Source organism: Theropithecus gelada, chromosome 14 (assembly GCF_003255815.1).
Source record: "Theropithecus gelada isolate Dixy chromosome 14, Tgel_1.0, whole genome shotgun sequence".
NCBI lineage: Eukaryota > Metazoa > Chordata > Mammalia > Primates > Cercopithecidae > Theropithecus > Theropithecus gelada.
This window is the reverse complement of record NC_037682.1, coordinates 25,314,059-25,334,441: the sequence shown is the minus strand read 5'-3', so window position 1 is coordinate 25,334,441 and position 20,383 is coordinate 25,314,059. Positions and strand designations below refer to the sequence as shown.

The 20,383-nt window shown below is 38.2% G+C and overlaps 1 protein-coding gene across 5 annotated transcripts in view; it reads right to left on the bottom strand.

Moving 5' to 3' along the window:
- The window catches only part of LRRC4C (leucine rich repeat containing 4C), a 1,320,805-nt gene that overhangs the window by 26,471 nt on the left and 1,273,951 nt on the right, over window positions 1–20,383 (bottom strand). For 4 of the 5 annotated variants that reach the window (XM_025356748.1, XM_025356749.1, XM_025356752.1 and 1 more), the window contains one exon: window positions 1,011–1,062. The exons of the other annotated variant lie outside the window; for it this stretch is intronic. The gene's annotated coding sequence lies outside the window, so the exon portion shown is untranslated. The remainder of the gene's footprint in view (window positions 1–1,010; window positions 1,063–20,383) is intronic. 5 annotated transcript variants of the gene reach the window in all.

Below are 20,383 nucleotides of genomic sequence, written 5' to 3'. Positions count from 1 at the left end.
AAATAGCTTCAGATTAGCTTTTGTCTTCCAAAATAAACAACTACTTTTAGGGCATTACTCCTGGGGGTCTGAAGAAACATGATGTGAAGCCATCACTGTTCTGTCTCTGATGGTTGAAAATCACTTGCTTAGGTATTAATTTGGCTGCAGGAAACCATCTAATTGATGCGCTCATTTGCACCTTTGTTTTTTCATTAGACAAACATGTAGTTTTCCTCCTATTATGTGTCAGTCACTGTACCAGGGACAAGGGAGACAAGAAGGTTAAACTCCAGTTCCTGCCTTAATAATAATAAAGTTTTTGGAAGGAAGTGCATTAATTTTGTCAAATATTTATAAAGGGCCAACTACGGCTCATAGGTACTAAGTAGCTAAATAAGTTAGAATCCTGCCTTCAAGGAGATTACAATTTAATGACAATACAATAAATCATAGAGCAAAGAGTCAGTGTTCCTGCCTCCTGCTACCTCCTCATCTTATCTCTCTGAAGAAAGGACTACCACTCATGGGAACTATGCTACACAAGGTAAATACGTTTATGTGTATGGGATGGTTTGCTGGTGGATGGTGGTGTAAAGCGGGAGCTTCAGAAATATTGCCACGGGAGAACCACATTGCCAGTTCTGTCCATAAGCCACTAATACTCTTATAAAATATTTAGCCCATAAAATATGACTGAATGAGGAACCACTCACCAGATAAGTGAATCCCAAGGAAAGTCATCTCTCGAGTCAAGCAGGGAACATGAGGCTGTTTCTAAAGTGGCAAAGAGAAACACAAGAAATTTGCAAATATGACTCAGTGGATATGTCTTTTCTACTATATTGCAGCTTTGTTTTTGAAATTCAGTAGTGGTTTGCAGTAGCTGGACTTCCCACAAATCACTCGTGCTAGCAAAACCAGTCATTGCCATTATCGGATTTGACAGTGTTTAATGAGTCACTTCATATTAGCTGCAGTTGTAGCGTTCAGCATATTGTGGGAAAGATTTAGTATGAATCATCACCCACCTAGCTCTCCACTGGGGTCTCTATGCTGTAAATAGGCAGTGCGTTTGCCAATCTAAAAAAAAAGAAAGAAAGAAAGAAAAAGAAAATAAAAGCATCCATTAGAATAATTCAGGACAATTCTTGATCTGCCACCACCACAACCACTACCACAGACACCACTGATGACATTTATTGAATTGCCACTGTATTTTAACACCATCCTGGGCAGAAAGCCAAAGCAACTCTCTTAACTACTGGCCATTTTGAACAATACATTTTGTAATGCCAATAAAAAAATGCATTTGGATTCAGAAGAAATGTAGTCTATACTTGGTTCTGACTTATTAGATACATGACCTTAAGTAAGTCACATTTTCTCTCTGATCTAGTGTCCTGATCAGAACCGCATCATAAGATTAAATCAGATAATGCATTATAATGATGGATAGGAAACAGTTAAATAGAAAACTCAATTATTAAAGTCAAATGGGATGTTAAGAGTTTGACACAGGCATCTGCTGCAAACTCTATTTGGGATTGCCCACCACCAACACCACATCCCCAAACAAGAAAGATATAAAATATTTCCTTGCCCTATACATCTCTCATCTCACCCCACTACTCCTGTAGCACTGGCAGAATCAAAATTAGAATCTGAGACTGAGGGAATGTACAGTACTTAAAGCAAAGGGATCCTAAGAGATAGAGCTCACATTTTACAAAGTATGATGAAGTAAAAGAAACTTTCTGTAATTCCAACAAATGCAGGTCATCCAACATTGGAAATATAGTTGGTATGGACTGTACAAAGAGGAGACCCAGAGCAACTGCAGATAGAAAGATCCCTCACAATTAGTAATCAAGATCAAGGGACTGACATGGATATTAAAATCACCAAGAATCACTAACACTATCAAGTGTTAGTATGGAGAGAACAACAGGGAGGCAGATGTTAAAATCTTCAAGGGACAAGGAGGAGTGAAGCCCACGGCTATGGCTGACTCCAACAAAAAGTTGTTAGCAGGTGGTATAATCTGATGGTGTAAGCTTCATAGCTGGGCATTTTACTGTATTAGATGATTTTGTTTGGAACAGACAAGGTAAATAAAAATGCTTTTTGAATGTCATAGCAATATATCACTAATGAATGTTATTATTACATAAGTAAAACTGAATATGATCAAAATTTATTTTAGAGATGATCTGTGGATTTTCTGTCCATAGGTTTAAAATAAATGGATAACTCAGCCAGGTGCAGTGGCTCACACCTGTAATCCCAGCACTCTGGGAGGCCGAGGTGGGTGGATTACCTGATGTCAGGAGTTCAAGACCAGCCTGGTCAACATGGTGAAACCCTGTCTCCATTAAAAATACAAAAATCAGCCAGAATGGTGGCACCGCCTGTATTCCCAGCTACTTGGGAGGCTGAGGCAGGAGAACGGCTTGGACTTGGTAGGTGGAGGTAGCAGAGAGCCAAGATCATGCCACTGCACTCCAGTCTGGGTGACACAGTGAGATTCCAAAAAAAAAAAAAAAAAAGAGAGAGAGAGAAAAATCTCAATCTTATAAAATGTTTTCCCATATCTCATGGTTTCAAGAAGTATTAACTACTCTTCAACAGGATATATGAAATATGAATCGGAATGTAAAGTGCCTGAGATTTATAACTTTAGAGGAAGGCCATAGGTAACAATTAGTGCGTTAGAGAGGCAAAGAAAAGGTGGGAGGTGAAAACATGTTTATTGCTAAATCAAATAGACAGTTCTCAATTTTCATATTAGGCAAAATTATTAATGTTTGACATAATGATCACTCTGTCCTTTATGAAACACCTTTTTCACTTGGCTCCTATGAAACAACTCCCTTGCTTCTCCTCTTGCCTCAGTGATAACTCTGCTCAACATCCACTGCTAGTTGTGTCTTGTCTCACAGGCCAATGAACCTTGGAGTGCCCCAGGTCTCAAATCAGTGGACCTCTTATTTATCTATACGCACTCTCTAGGTGATCATATAATGCTTTTAAACACCATCTATAAACTGAAGACCGCCAAACTTAAATCTCCAGCAGACTCGCAGACTTGTATGTACTACTGCTTATTCAAGACCTCGACTTGGAGGATTCAAAAATCAACCTGTCTACAGTCAAACTCTTCATTTTGATTTAACCCGACAAAGACTTTTTCTAATGGCAGTTGCATTCATTCATTCATACAACTAAACATTTTAAGCTCTTACTGTGTGCCAAGCACCATTTCAGGAATGATTTTTCTAGTAGCTCAGGCCAATGTCTACCTTGAAACTTTTTTTTTGGTCTCATACCCTCTCTTTTTGGATTGTGTCACCTCTATACCTTATCACCTTTATATCCTATCACCCGTGTATTGGAAATTCTGTGTAGCAGTATTCTGGTTTTTTCTCCAAACACATCTATTGCTTTGTCTTGGTCCAATTTCTATCTGGATAACTGGAGTATTCCATAGCCTCGTCCAATATCTGAGTTTCCTGCTTCTAATTTCTCCACACAGTGGAGGGATCCTATTTGAATTAAAGTCAGATCATATTCCTTCTCAATGCTCAATGGCTTCTCACAACACTCAGAGTAATATTAAAGTCCTAATGGCCATTCATTTTTTTTTTCCTGCATCTCTCCTGCTTGTTTGATCTCATTTTCCTACAACTATCACTCATATTCACTCCACTCTGACCACCACACTGGCTCCTGATTGTTTCTCCTGCACACCAAGCATAGTGCTTTCTCAGGAACCCTGCACATGCTGTTTGTCTGCCTGGAATGCCCTTCACCCAGACAGACCTATACCTTTGCCTGCACTCCATGACAATAGTGCCACCTTTCATGCAAATACCTGTATACTTTGCTTCTTCACTTCCTTCAGGGCTCTGCTAAACTTGCTCAGAGAGGTCTTCCCTGGTTATGCTGCTTAAAACATAACCACCCTTGTCCCCTCATCATTCTCTGTCCCCTTATTCTGTTTCATTTCTGTTGATAAAACATCTCAAAAGTAGAGATAACATGTACATATTTATTTTCTGTCTCCTCCAACTAGAATATGAGTTCCCAGGATATGGAGTTTATATGATTTGTTTATTGATGAATCTCCAAAAGTAGCCCGATTTTATAGGCGAGGAAACTAAAGCTCAGAGAGATGAGTGCCTTCCTTGAGGGCTTTTCTGGAGAAAATGGGGATTACTAAGTAGGAAGGAGAGTACAAACATGGGGGTGGTAACGATAGCTAGATCAGAGCTGTAAAAAGTACAGCAGTTAAGTTCATAAATTCTATCATCAGAGATAGTCATTTTGTGACTTGCGGGAAGTTATATAAATTTTTAGGTTTCAATTCCCTCATCTGTAAAATTAGAGTGATCATAATAGAGTCAACTTCAAAAGGTTGTTCTAAACTTGAAATGAGATGATACCCATAAATCAACAAGCCTGGCATGTCATACATTCTGTAATAATGGGAATTATTATTATCTGAGAGTTAATTTCTTTGAATTGTAGGTATTTTTCTAAGTTCTCCTTCATTAAAAAAATGCTGAACATAATTATCCATCTGCTACCAGCAGACCCTTCATTCATTATTTATTGAGCACTGCTCGAAACACTTACAAATGGCTAAACAACTCATCTACTTTTCTAAAATGATTATTTAAGGCCAAATGTGGTACTCATCCACGAATGTATTATTAAGCCTGGACTTGGGAAAATACAAATCAAGGTGATTATCCTCCTTGATCTTTTACATAGCACTTTGTTGAAAGGTCTTGTTGAAAACAAGACTGGTAATAAGAAAGATGATGATGAAGATTGTATTTTTTGTTAATATTATAAATTATAATTTGAAAAATTGTTTCATGTGTATTATCCTATCTGACCCTCAACAAATATAGGAGGAAGGTAAACGAGATTATAATTTTCATTTTGCAGTTAAGAAAGTTAAAGTATAAGAAAGTTAAATAATGTTGTTAAGGTTTAAAAAAAGCCCTAATATGTGATGAGTTAATATAAGAAGTCAAATATTTGAAGCCTTAGGCTAGTTATCTGCCTATTACACAGTCTTTTAACACAAGGTAAACAGGAGGTATTTTCTGCAATGAATCCTTCCAGGTTGTTTAAATTTATAGAGACTCATTCTTCTGTGTTCCTTTAACACATTGCACTTCTATGTCCAATGTGAGAAGAAGGGAAAGAACATTTATTGATCAACTATCAACCAGTGTGCTGCTTTTCTATCTCGTACTTGCTTGCTTATGTGTCTTTCTGACTCATTAGACTGCATGCCCCACTGGGACAGCCAACATAGTCCATTCCATGGGCATGCATACACCGCAGTAACTGCTGTGTAATATGTGTTCAATAAATGTTTCTTGAATAAGATAATGAAATAGTTTATTTGGTGAAATAAGCTTACATGTAGAAAAAAGCAACTAAAGCATATCCCAAAATTTAAACTATATAATCAATTAGCATGATTACAGAGAATCTCATCAAATTGTCATCTCCTAGGTCAAAAACTGGTGACTATCAACAGTTTTATGTGGTTCAAAACAATAGTTTCCAAAGAGAAATAATGATTTTAGAAATGCCCAGTTGGCCAATCAAATTTCTAGGATCTGTGGAAATCCTTTTTGGCTTATGTCTAGTTACATAAATTTTTATGTCCCAACCAAGGGGGAAAAAGCCAATACTTTTATTTCAAAGTAAATTCTTCTAACCTCAAACATTCAATTTGTGAATGGGTAGTTAAAATTAAAACCGGAACAGTTCATTCAGTTACTGAGTTATAAAGGGGTCTTATCTATTGATTACCTATAACGGGGTCTACAAGCTAGAGCAGAGAATTCATCCATTTGCCTTACTATAGCTTAAAATCCAGTCATGCTGCCATTTGTACAATATGGAAAGATAAAGTGTCCATACTGTTTTCTCTAATATAGCAGTTTAAATATTACCACTTCTCAACAGTTCTCACTTACTCCTTTCTCACTTAACTTGCTCACAGAAAAAAATAAAAACATTTTATTATTATTTTTTCCATGGTGTTTTCTTCATTTTGATATTTATCAGTATAAGGACCAGGAGGATATTCTTTTAATCAGTGCATTGTCACTGCAAAGCTCTATGCTGGGCATATACCAGGAAATGGATTGTTTAAATTAAATGCATATCTGTAGACATAGATGAAATTATAAAGGCTACCAAATCATCTCTCTGGCTGCTAGAAGTACCCTAGTTTAATAGGAGAGAGCAAGGTATATGGGGTAGGAGATGGTACATATAAAATGTCCTTGATTTTTAAGTAACAGCACCTGATTGACCTCTTGCTCTAACCGATCTGACTTTCCAGTCTGAAAGGACACATGATAGCTGTGCTCTCCTGAAATGTGGCATTTATCTTCATGAGTGTAGTGATGAAGGATGGATCAGGACTGGAACAGTCATCAGTGACTTATCCCATCTCTTTTCACAAGTGAAGATAAATGACACAAAATATCAGCCACTGTGCATTATATATATTTATTCCACATTTACGCCCACAGACACAAACACACTATAGACCTTTTCCTCAACCTGATTGTTCGTCATTTTCAAAACATACACCTAACAATAACAAAAGCAAAGCTAGGGGAAAGTCAGAGAGAGTGAAAAATGCTGAAATAACTTCTATGAGACAAGCTGTACCCTGTGAGGGGATGCCTCAACAGACCCTGTCTATAGGAACTCAAAAATGGCCGTAAGCCTTAAAATACAATATCCACATGCCTCTGTTGTCATTAAGCTAACTTAGAAAATAGTCACAAAGAGCCCCGAAGGATGCTGCATAAAGACACTCTCCAACCTGCAGAAAATCACGAAAACGGTGTTCCTGACGGAATGGCTTCTAAGACCTTCCAGTCATCTACAAATAGTCCTCCTGGTTTACATTATTCTAAAACAACATTCCTTATCCTCCGATGATATGCTTTCCTTAGTTTCTGAGTTGGACTAGGACATCCTCATTAAGCTTCTTAAACTGACAATAAGGTAGACGAGGCACAAAATGTTGAATAATGACACCATGAGGGATGCACTTCCTGCTCAACACTGGTAGCTAGATACTGTGGGAACTCTTGGTCAGCCTGGCATTGGGTATAGCACTTTCTACGTTGCAGTGGTATAGCACCACTGAGAGCACACAGGATCAGATTAAGTCATTGCTTTCAAACTTAAACTTTACTTAAAGTGGGTCCTGTTGGGAAGGACCTAGTCTCCTAGATTTCATCCACTAGAAAATGGTTATGTCTAGATGATCAGAAAGCCAAGTGTTCTCTTTACCAAAGCAGTTGGGAACTGTAGCTTCTGTCTCATGTTGTGAGTGTCTGAGTTTTTCCCAACTTCATTAGCCCTTCTCTCCATTTAATAGTGGGTACTGACCTCCACTTGCAGGTAGAACAAATCCTGGCCATCTTGTTAGGCCTAACTCTCACACAGCCTCATGACATCATTACTGATCTTAGGCTTCAAAAGTTCTACTCCGTACCCTATACGACTTTGGGAAATTTTTCCAATTTGGTCCCAAGACCACACCTCCATATTTATTTCAGATCTCTTACAGGATCCCTGTCCTGTTGCGTAAATCTAGGTCTTTTTATTATAACATATCCAATCTCCCAGTTCCTCAAAAACTAAGAACCTAGCTTGCTGCTCAAATTTCTAGATTCCAACCTTATCACCATAACTGCCTCCAGCACTGATAGCCTTTCTTCTACATTTTTTTTTCTTATTCAACATTAATTAATATCTTACTTAATAGCAGAGACTGTTCTAGACACTGGGAATTCTGCAATGAATCAGATAGTGAACACCTCTCACTTCATGGGGGTGACTTTTTGTAAGTTAGACAGATAATAAATAATTTAAAAAAAGATGAGGTAGACATAATTGTTGAGATGAAAAGAAAATAACTAAAAAACAGAATGAGAGGAAACTTTATTTTTTCTTTTCCTTTTTATGTAACTTTTATTTTAAGTTCGGGGTACATGTGCAAGTTTGTTATGTAGGTAAACTTGTGTCATGGGGGTTGCTGTACAGATTATTTCATCACCCAGGTGTTTAGCCTAGTATTCATTAGTTATTTTTCTTGATCCTCTCCCTCCTCCCACTCTCTACCCTCTGATAGGCCCCAGTGTGTATTGTTCCCCTCTATGTATCCATGTGTTCCCATCATTTAGCTTCCACTTTTAAGTGAGAACATGCAATATTTGATTTTCTGTTCTTGTGCTACTTTGCTAAGAATAATGGCCTCCAGCTTCACCCAGGTCCATGCAAAGGACATGATCTCATTCCTTCTTATGGCTGCATAGTATTCTATGGTATATATGTACCACATTTTCTTTATCCAATCTACTGTTGATAGGCATTTAGGTTGATTCCATGTCTTTGCTATTGCGAACAGTGCTGCAATGAACATACAAAGTGCATGTGTGTTTATGGCAGAATGATTTATATTCTTTTGGGTATATATCCAGTAATGGCAGTGCTGGGTCAAATGGTGTTTCTGACTTTAGGTCTCTGAGGAATTGGCACGCTGTTTTCTACAATAGTTGAGCTAATTTACACTCCCACTAACAATATATAAGCATTCCTTATTCTTCACAGCCTCACTGGCATCTGTCATTTTTGACTTTTTAATAACAGCCATTCTGACTGGTGTCAGATGGTATCTCACTGTGGTTTTGATTTTCATTTCTCAAATGATCAGTGGTGTTGAGCTTTTTGTCATATGCTTGTTGGCCACATGTATGTCTTTTTTAAAAAAGTGTCTGTTGATGTCCTTTGCTCACTTTCAGTGGAGTTCTTTGTTATTTTCTTATACATTAGTTTAAGTTCCTTATAGATGCTGGATATTAGACCTTTGTCAGATGCATAGTTTGTAAATATTTTCTTCCATTCTGTGGGTTGTCTATTTATTCTGTTGGTAGTTTCTTTTGCTGTGCAGAAGATCCTTATTTTAATTAGATCCCATTTGTCAATCTTTGCTTTTGTTGCAACTGCTTTTGGTGTCTTCATCATTAAATCCTTGCCTGTTCCTATGGCCAGAATGGTATTGCTTAGATTGTCTTCCAGAGTTTTTATAGTTTTGTGTTTTACATTTAAGTCTTTAATCCATCTTGAGTTAATTTTTGTATATGGTGTAAGGAAGGGGTCCAGTTTCAATCTTTTGCATATGGCTAGCCAGTTACCCCAGCATTATTTATTGAATAGGGAGTCCTTTCCACATAGTTTGTTGTTGTGAGCTTTGTCAAAGATCAAATAGTTATAGGGGTGCAGCATTACTTCTGGCTTCTCTATTCTGTTCCATTAATATGTCTGTTTTTGTACCAGTACCATGCTATTTTGGTTACTGAAGCCCTGTAGTATAGTTTGAAGTTGGGTAGTGTGATGCATCCAGCTTTGTTCTTTAAATGCCTTGGCTACTTGGGCTTTTTGTGGGGTTTGGGGGGACAGGGGTTCCACATGAATTTCAAAATAATCTTTTCTAGCTCTGTGAAGAATGTCATTGACTGTTTAATCAAGTATCATTTAATCTATAAGTTGTCTTTGGCAGTATAGCCATTTTAACAATAACGATTCTTCCTGTTCATGAACATGGAATGTTTTTCCATTTGTATATATCATCTCTGATTTCATTGAGCAGTGTTTTGTAGTTCCCATTGTAGAGATCTTTCACCTCCCTGGTTAGCTGTATTCCTGGTGTTTTATTCTTTTAGTGGTAATTGTGAATGGGATTATGATCCTGATTTGGCTCTTGGCTTGACTGTTGTTGGTGTATAGGAATGTTAGTGATTTCTGTATGTTAATTTTGTATCCTGAGACTTTGCTGAAGTTGTTTATTAACTTAAAGAGCTTTGGGGCTAAGACTATGGGATTTTCCAGACACAGGATCATGTTATCTGCAAGCAGGGATAGTTTGAGAGAAAACTTTAAATTGGTGGTCTGGTAAGGCCCCTCTGAAAAAGAGATGTGTAAATTCAAGAATGACAAGAAAGAACTTAGATATAAAAACATCTGGGAGAAAAATATTCCAGAAAGAGAGAATAGCTAACATAAAGTCCTCAACTTTTAAGGAGTATATTGTACTTAAAGAATAATAAGGGAAAGAAAGAGGCCAGTCTAGTAGATGTAACAGGGGCAAGCAAAAGAGTTAGAGATGTGACTGGCGAAAGTATTAGTTTCCTGTGGTTGCCACGTTACCACAAACTTGATGATATAAAACAACAGAAATGCATCCTTCGGCAGTTCTGGAAGCTGGAAGTCTGAAACTGAGATGCTGTCAGGGCTGTACTCCTTTCAAAAGCCCTAGGGGAGAATTCTTCCTTGCCTCTTCCAACTTTGGTGGCTCTAGGTCTTCCTTAGCTTGTGGCTACATGACTCCATTCTCTTCCTCAACTCCTAAATGGCCCTTCTTCTCTTCTCCCTGTGTCTCTCCTCTGTGTGTCTCTATGAGGACATTTGTCATTGTATTTGGGGTCCACCTGGATAATCCAGGATGATCTAATTTCAAGATCCTTAATTTAATTATGTACACAAAGACTGTTTTTTCCAAATAAGGTCATATCTGGCTTCTGGGGGTTAGTATGTAGATTTTTTCTGTAAAACCATTCAACATACTTCAGAGAGCTAGGCCTTGCAGGCCAGGTAAAGCAATTTATTTGTATTCTATATGCAATGAAAAGTTCATAGATAATTTTACACTGGAAAATAATAATTTGATTTAGACTTATTTCTTTAAAAGAGACATGTTCTTGCTCTATTGCCCAAGCTATATTGCAGTAGCATGAACATAGCTTACTGCAGCCTCAAACTCCTGGGTTTAGTCTCCTGAGTAGTTGGGATAACAGGCACACACCACCATGACTGGCTAATTTTTTTTTAATTTTTAATTTTTGTAGATACCTGGTCTCGCCATTTTGTCCAGGCTGGTCTCAAACTCCTAAGGCTCAAGAAATCCTCTTGCCTCAGCCTCCCAATGTACTAGTACAGGCATGAGCCACCATGCCCAGCCTAATTTAGACTTTCAATCTACCATTCTGGCCATGTATGAGAACTAATTGAAGGGAGCAGTCGTAGATCAGTGATACATGAGAGAGATGGTTTGATCTTTGGTGGCAGCAGTAGAAATAGAAGTAGAAGATTAAGAATTTGTTATGGAGGTAGAGTTAAGATTTGCTTAGGGATTACATATGGGGGTGGTGGTGAGAGAAATAAAAAAAAAATGCCATCTGCCAACTACCAATGCAACTACCTAAATGTCGTCTGCTCCTGAACTCCCCACTGCCATGCTCCATATGCCTGCAAGAGTATTTGTGTCAAGGGATCACCTCCACCTCCCTAGCTATTCTTAGACCTTTGAAAATATTATCTTCTCTGTTAATCTAGTTCTCTTTCCAGTTCTTATGGCACGTTGTGCCTTCTCTAACTTTTCCCCAAGAAGTTTCCCTGTCCAGTGACAAATTTTGCTTTAAAACAAGGCTGTTCTAATTCTTTCCCACTCCCATGAAGTTTCCTGAGGCAGCCAAACCACAACCCAGACAACAGACTCTGAAATGTCAGGGATTTTTGCATTTTCTTTAGATCAAGGTGATTGAAAACTCTTTGAAAACAGGACTAACAAAGTTTCAGAGCCCATTTATACAGCAATTCTTATCTCAGTGGCATGCATACACCCAGTACATAAGCCTCTATAGAAACTAGAGTTTCTAGACTGTTTTTCTCTATGGAACTAGAGTTTCTAGACTGTTTTTCTAGTTCAGATACCTCTTCTGGATACACAAAGAAATTTGTATCATCAAAATAATACCAATTCTCATAGTTATATCTTTTCAAGAAATTATAATTTCAAGTCAAGTATAATGTTTCTCCCTTGCTAGTATGAAATTCTGATTAAGATCTCAGGCTTAAATTGTTCTAAAGTAGTTCACGGAAGGTAGAGACAAGAAATGGAAATGTGCTACAGTTGTGCTACAGTTTATAAAGTGAAGTCTCCTTGATGAAGGTCAAATTTTCACACTGAGAAAACCATTATAATAAAATATAGCTGGAAGCCTCTACTTTTGGATTCTGGGGAAGAAACAAGGCAACATGAAATCTCTGTCATTATTTTCTGACATTAGGCTATTCCTAATTGCTGTTCCCAGAAGATACTCCAGAAAGTCTGCAACTCTTTATTTCTAGTAAGTGCCTGCCAAGCTTATTTTTAAGTAAACTAAATTTTTCAGAATAATTTCAGCTTCAAAATTTACAGTTATCGTGATGGAGAGGATCATGGTGGATGGCAAGCAGGACTAGATTGCAGCTCAGACAGAGCAGCATCCAGAGGCTTGCACTGTGAATCTGAGCTCCAGATGGACTGTAAAAACAAATTGGCAATCCCAAGAGGAAGCACAGACCCTCTGAAGGAAATGGACTGCTCCTGCAGGACCTGGGAGACACCCCAAATACTGTGAGTGCCCCATCTGTGGAAGCAGGAAAGGGAGACCCTCCTCTCCAAACACACACCCCCGCTGGAGAAGCTGAAGGTCTATTTGCGGGAGAAGTTTCCGACTTTACCTGGAGCTCAGTCAAGTTACAGAGCCAAGTGAAATATAGGGGCAGGGGAAATAGCAGAAAGGCCCCGGGAGCTCGCTGGGTCCCCAAGCAGCCCATTCCTGCCTGGCACCACGGGGATCCATTGGGAGGGTGACAGGAGGTACAACTCCACAGGGAGAAGGAATTCCCTAGAAGAACTTTGTTATTATTTGAAGGGGGCGAGAAGCCTCTTGGTCAAAACTCGAGGGAGGGCACAAATCTGGCATGCAGACTTCACAGGCAGGGGAAGAACTAAAGCCCTTTTCTTTTGGACCTAGCAGGCAGATAGCCTCCAGAAAGTTTGCAAGACCCTCTCGCCCTCCGACTGGAAACACTCAGGGCTGTTGCAGGGCACAGTGGGAGTGAGACCAGCCCTTTGGTTTGTGTGGGAGCTGGGTGAGGCCTGTGATTGACAGCTTTCCCCCACTTCCCTAACAACCTGCAGGACTCAGCAGAGGCATCCATAATCCTCCTAGGTACACAACTCCAGTGACCTGGGAATCTCACCCCCACCCCCAAAGCAGCCACAGCAAGACACGCCCAAGGAGAGTCTGAGCCCAGACATGCCTAGTCCCATCCCTACCTGATGGTCCTTCCCTATCCACCCTCATAGCAGATAACAAAGGGCATATTATATTGGGAGTTCTAGGGCCCTGCCCACCACCTGTCCCTCTCCACACTACCACAGCTGATGCTTTCTGGAAAGCACCACCTCCTGGCAGGAGGCCAATGAGCACAAAAATAAAGCATTAAACCACCAAAGCTAAGGACCCTCACAGAGTCCACTGAATCCTCTGCCACCTCCAACAGAACAGGTGCTGGTATCCACAACTGAGAGACCCATAGACAGTTCACATCACAGGACTTTGTGCAGACAACTCCTAGTACCAGCCTGGAGCTGGGCAGACTTGCTGGGTGGCTAGACCCAGAAGAGAGTCAACAATCACTGCAGTCTGGCTTACAGGAAGCCACATCCATAGGAAAAGGGGGAGAGTACTATATAAAGGGAACACCCCATGGGACAAAAGAAACTGAATAACAACCTTCAGCCTTAGATCTTCCCTTTGACAGAGCTTACCCAAATAAGAAGGAGCCAGAAAACCAACCCTGGTAATAGGACAAAACAAGGCTCTTCAACACTCCCCGAAAATCAGACTAGTTCACCAGCAATGGATCCAAACCAGTAAAAATCCCTGATTTACCTGAAAAGGATTTCAGGAGGTTAGTTATTAAGCTAATCAGGAAGGGACCAGAGAAAGATGAAGCCCAATGCAAGGAAATCCAAAAAACGATATAAGAATTGAAGGGAGAAATATTCAATGAAATAGATACCTTAAAGAAAAAACACAATAAAAATTTCAGGAATCTTTGGACACACTTTTAGAAATGAAAAATGCTCTGGAAATTCTCAGCAATAGAATTGAACAAGTAGAAGAAAGAAATTCAGAGCTCGAAGACAATGTCTTCAGATTAACCCCATCCAACAAAGATAAAGAAAAAAGAATAAGAAAAATGGAATAAAGCTTCCAAGAAGACTGGGATTATGTTAAGCAACAAAACCTAAGAATAATCAGTGTTCCTGAGGAAGAAGAGAATTCTAAAAGCTTGGAAAACATATTTGGGGAAATAGTCGAGGAAAACCTTCCTGGCCTAGCTAGAGACCTGGACATCCAAATACAAGAAGCACAAAGAACACTTGGGAAATTCATTGCAAAAAGATCTTTGCCTAGGCACAATGTCATCAGGTTACCCAAAGTGGAGATGAAGGAAAGAATCTTAAGAGCTGTGACACAGAAGCACCAGGTAACTGATAAAGGAAAACCTATCAGATTAACAGCAGATTTCTCAGCATAAACCCTACAAGCTAGAAGGGATTGGGGTCCTATCTTCACCCTTCTCAAACAAAACAACTATCAGCCAAGAAGTTTGTATCCAGCAAAACTAAGCATCACCAGCAAAAGCATCATGCATGAAGGAAAGATATAATTGTTTCAGACAAACAAATGCTGAAAGAATTCACCAGTACCATTTGCCTATAAAACAAAAATACAAGCTAAAAAACAAAAGAAAAAAAACAAAAAACACAGTACACAGGGAACAAAGAACACGATGAATGCAAAGGTACCTCACATTTCAATACTAACATTAAATGTAAATGGCCTAAATGCTCCACTTAAAAGACACAGAACTGCAGAATGGATAAGAACTCACCAACCAACTATTTGCTGCCTTCAAGAGACTCACATAAACTTAAAGTAAAGGGGTGGAAAAAGGCATTTCATGCAAATGGACACCAAAACTGAGTTGGGGTAGCTATTCCTATAGCAGACAAAACAAACTTTAAAGCAACAGTGGTTAAAAGAGGCAAAGAGGGACATTATATAATGGTAAAAGGCCTTGCCCCACAGGAAAATATCACAATCTTACACATATATGCACCTAACACTGGAGCTCCCAAATTTATAAAACAATTACTAATAGACCTAAGAAATGAGATAGACAGCAACACAATAATAGTAGGAGACTTCAATACTCCACTGACAGCACTAGTCAGGTTATTAAGACAGAAAGTCAAAAAATAAACAATGGATTTAAACTATACCTTGGAACAAATGGACTTAACAGATATATACAGAACATTTCTTTTTTTTTTTTTTTTTTTTGAGATGGAGTCTTGCTCTGTCGCCCTGACTAGAGTGCAGTGGCTGGATCTCAGCTCACTGCAAGCTCCGCCTCCTGGGTTTATGCCATTCTCTTGCCTCAGCCTCCTGAGTAGCTGGGACTATAGGCGTCTGCCACAATGCCCGGCTAGTTTTTTTTTTTTTTTTTGTATTTTTTAGTAGAGACAGGGTTTCACCATGTTAGCCAGGATGGTCTCGATCTCCTGACCTCATGATCTGCTCGTCTCAGCCTCCCAAAGTGCTGGGATTACAGGCTTGAGCCACCACGCCCGGCCATACAGAACATTTCATCCAACAACCACAGGATACTCATTCTATTTAACAGTGCATGGATCTTTCTCCAAGGTAGACCATATGATAGGCCATAAAATGAGCCTCAATAAATTGAAGAAAATTGAAATTATATGAAGCACTCTCTCAGACCACAGTGGAATAAAACTGGAAATCAACTCCGAAAAGAACCTTTAAAACCATGCAAATACATGGAAATTAAATAACCTGCTCCTGAATGGGCATTGGGTCAAAAAAGAAATCAAGATAAAAATTTAAAAAATTCTTCAAACTGAATGACAATAATGTCATAACCTATCAAAACTCTGGGATACAGCAAAGGCGTTGCTAAGAGGAAAGTTTATAGCTCTATATGCCCAAGTCAAAAACTCTGAAAGAGTACAGACAATCTAAGGTCACATCTCAAGAAACTAGAAAAACAAGAACAAACAAAATCCAAACCCAACAGAATAAAGGAAATAACCAAGATTAGAGCAGAACTAAATGAAATCAAAATTTAAAAAAATACAAAAGATAAATGAAACAAAAAGCTAGTTCTTTGAAAATATACATAAAATTGATAGACCATTAGCAAGCTTAACCAAGAGAAGAAGAGAGAAAATCCATATACCCTCACTAAGAAACAAAACAGGAGATATTACAACTGACACCACTGAAATACAAAGATAATTCGGGGCTACCATGAATAGCTTTATGGACATAAACTAGAAAACCTAGAAGAGATGGATAAATTCCTGGAAAAAGACAACCCTCCTAGCTTAAATTAGGAAGAATCAGATACCCTGAACAGACCAATAACAAGCACCAAGATTGAAATGATAACTAAAATATTACCAATAAAAAAATGTCCAGGACCAGACAGATTCATAGCAGAATTCTACCAGCCATTCAAAGAAGAATTGATACCAATCCTTTTGGTATTATTCCACAAGATAAAGAAGGAACCCTCCCTAACTCGTTCTATGAAGCTAGCATCACCCTAATACCAAAACCAGGAAAGGATACAACCAAACAAGAAAACTACAGGCTGATATCCTTCATGAATGTAGATGCTAAAATCCTTAACAAAATACTAGCTAAACAAATCCAGCAACATATCAAAAAGATATTCCACCATGATCAAGCAGGTTTCATGCCACAGATGCAGGGATGGTTTAACATACACAAGTCAATAAATGTAATACACCAAATAAATAGAATTAAACACAAAAATCACAAGATCATCTCAATACATGCAGAAAAAGCATTTGACAAAATCTAGCACTGCTTTATGATTAAAACTTTCAGCAAAATCAGCATGCAAGAGACATACCTGAATATAATAAAAGCCATGTACAACAAACCCACAGCCAACATAATACCAAAAGGGGAAAAGTTGAAAGCATTCCCTTTGAGAACTGGAACAAGACAAGGATGCCCACTCTCACCACTCCTCTGCAACATAGTACTAGAAGTCCTAGCCAGAGCAATAAGACAAGAGAAATAAATATAGGGCATCCAAATCAGTAAAGAGGAAGTCAAACTGTCACTGTTTGCTGAAGATATGATCATTTACCTTGAAAACACCTAAGGACGCATCCAGAAAACTCCTAGAACTGATAAAAGAATTCAGCAAAGTTTCTGGATACAAGATTAATGTACACAAATCAGTAGCTCTTCTATACACCAACAGCAACGAAGCAGAGAATAAAATCAAGAACTCAACCCCATTTACAATGGCTGCAAAAAACCAAAACAAACAAACAAACAAACACAAAAACCACTTAGGAATATACCTAACTAAGGAGTCAAAAGACTTCTACAAGTAAAACTACAAAACAGTGCTGAAAGAAATCACAGATGAAACAAACAAATGGAAACACATCCCATGCCCATGGATGGGTAGAATGAATATTGTGAAAATGACCATACTGCCAAAAGCAATCTACAAATTCAACACAATCCCCATCAAAATACCACATGATTTTTCACAGAATTAGAAAAAAAAATTCTAAAATTCATATGGAATCAAAAAAGAGCCCACATAGCCAAAGTGAGACTAAGCAAAAAGAACAAATCTGGAGGCATCACACTACCTGATTTCAAACTTCACTATAAGGCCATAGTTACCAAAACAGAGTGGTACTGGTATGAAAATAGGCACATAGACCAATGGAGCAGAATGGACAACCCAGAAATAAACCCAAATACAGCCAACTGATCTCTGACAAAGCCAACAAAAACATAAAGTGGGGAAAGGACACCCTTTTCAACAACTGGTGCTGGGGTAATTGGGTAGTCACTTGTAGGAGAATGAAACTGGATCCTCATCTCTCACCTTATACAAAAATCAACTCAAGATGGATTAAAGACTTAAACCTAAGACTTGAAACTATAAAAATTCTAGAAGACAACATTGGAAAACCCCTTCTAGACATTGGATTAGGCAAGGATTTCATGACCAAGAATCCAAAAACAAATGCAATAAAAACAAAGATACATAGCTGGGACCTAATTAAACTAAAGAGCTTTTGCACAGCAAAAGGAACAGTCAGCAAAGTAAGCCGACAACCCACAGAGTGGGAGAAAATCTTCACAATCTATCTGACAAAGGACTAATATCCAGAATCTACAACAAACTCAAACAAATCAGTGAGAAAAAAACAAACTATACCATCAAAAAGCGGGCTAAGGACATGAATAGGCAATTCTCAAAAGTAGATATACAAATGGCTAGTAAACATATGAAAAAATCCTTAACATCACTAATGATTAAGGAAATGCAAATCAAAACCACAATGCAAAAGCACCTTTCTCCTGCAAGAATGGCCATAATCAAAAAATCAAAAAACAGTAAATGCTGGAATGGATGTGGTGAACAGGGAACACTTCACTGCTGGAGGGAATGTGAACTAGTACAGCCACTATGGAAAACGGTGGAGATTCCTTAAAAAAACTAAAGGTAAGAACTACCATTTGATCCAGCAATCCCACTACTGTGTATCTACCCAGAGGAAAATAAGTCATTATTTGAAAAAGAAACTTGCACACACATGTTTATAGCAGCACAATTCACAATTGCAAAATCATAGAACCAACCCAAATGCCCATCAATCAATAAGTGGATAAATAAACTGTGGTATAGATCTATGAGGGAATACTGTGCAGCCATAAAAAGGAATGAATTAACAGCATTTGCAGTGGCCTGGATGAGATTGGAGACTATTATTCTAAGTGAAGTAACTCAGGAATGTGAAACCATACATCATATGTTCTCACTGATATGTGGGAGCTAAGCTATGAGGATACAAAGGCATAAAAATGATACAATGGACTTTGGGGACTTGGGGAAGAGTGTAAGCGGGGGCAAAGGATAAAAGACTACAAATATGTTGGAGTGTGTACTGCTCAAGTGATGGGTGCAGCAAAATCTCACAAATACCACTATAAAACTTACTCGTGTAAGCAAATACAACCTGTATCCCAATAACTTCAGGAAAAAAATTTAAAAATTACATTCATCTGTGACTATAGTTTCAGTTTAACAATTATGGTATGCAATGTGGTCTTCTGTCCCTAAGAACAAAGCAAATTTTAGGATCTGGTATTCTAAAACCAAAAGTTTATTTTAAAATAGCATTATTAGAGCTAAAACATACTTAACAAAAGAAAAAAACGATTCCCTGGCATGTGAAATTTGGCAAGGATGAAGACAGGGGCTGTTGCTCTCTGGCCCTGGATTAGAACATTTGTACATCAGAAAGATTTTTAATGTGATCCATCAAAGTGACAACTCTTTAGGAATACAGGTTGCCAACCTAATTCCAGCAGCAAATGACAAAAAATGTTGCAGATGTTTAAATTGACATTTGATTCTAGTCTTATGTTGGGTTTGTTTAAATGAATGCTACTGTCTTCCTCATGCAACTCATATCAAATCAATTGTGGATTAATAGTAGGAATAGAGTATCAGGAAAGCAAAACAAAATGAAATGAAACTTCCTGGTTGATTAAAATTCATTTCTTTATTCACTCATTAATTTTTTTTCTTATTTTTAAATCATCTAAATCTTACTGAGCATGAAATGATTAAGTGGGAATTGGGCAGATAGTGGAGTTGGGGATGGATCGTAATTATACTACACTGCGAGAAAGCAAAGTACACATTTCTACATCTAGGGAAAATCCTCTTGCACATGAAAATTTGGTCGTTGATTTTTTTCATACTTCAAAGAGTCTAAAATATTTCTCCCATTGTTAACTGCTTGGAGAATCCTTATCAGGACAGAAGTTTCAGATGTCGAAGATAATTTTCAAATTGGAGTTAGAAAAGCCATTCCCAGGTTAATGAGCACAGAGCAGCAGGCATTTTGAAGAGTTTATTTGGAGAAAGGAAACGTCTGCAGAAATCAAGTGATTAAGATGTGATACTCAAAGCGAACTCTGAGCGATCTCATTAGCAGAGACTAAGAATAGTCTAAAAATGCAATAAGAGCCCTTAGACAAGGTCACAAACATCCCAGTGCAGGCCAGCTGTGTGGAACCCACTGAAGAGAAAGATGAGGAACCTGATTGTACCAGATTAAGAAATCTTCCTTAGAAAAGGTGAGAGATTCTTCCCACTTACTGAAGGAGAAAGAGCCAGAAATATATGAAAATCCCATTGCATAGTGTTCATAGTTCTCCAGATGCGGTTATGCATCTTAAAATACATATACTTTTATTCCATAATGTAGTTTTAATCAGTCGAAATTAATTTGAATCACTTCTGTACAAATACTACTTTCTCACACATCTTTCTTCACAAATTTCCCTAA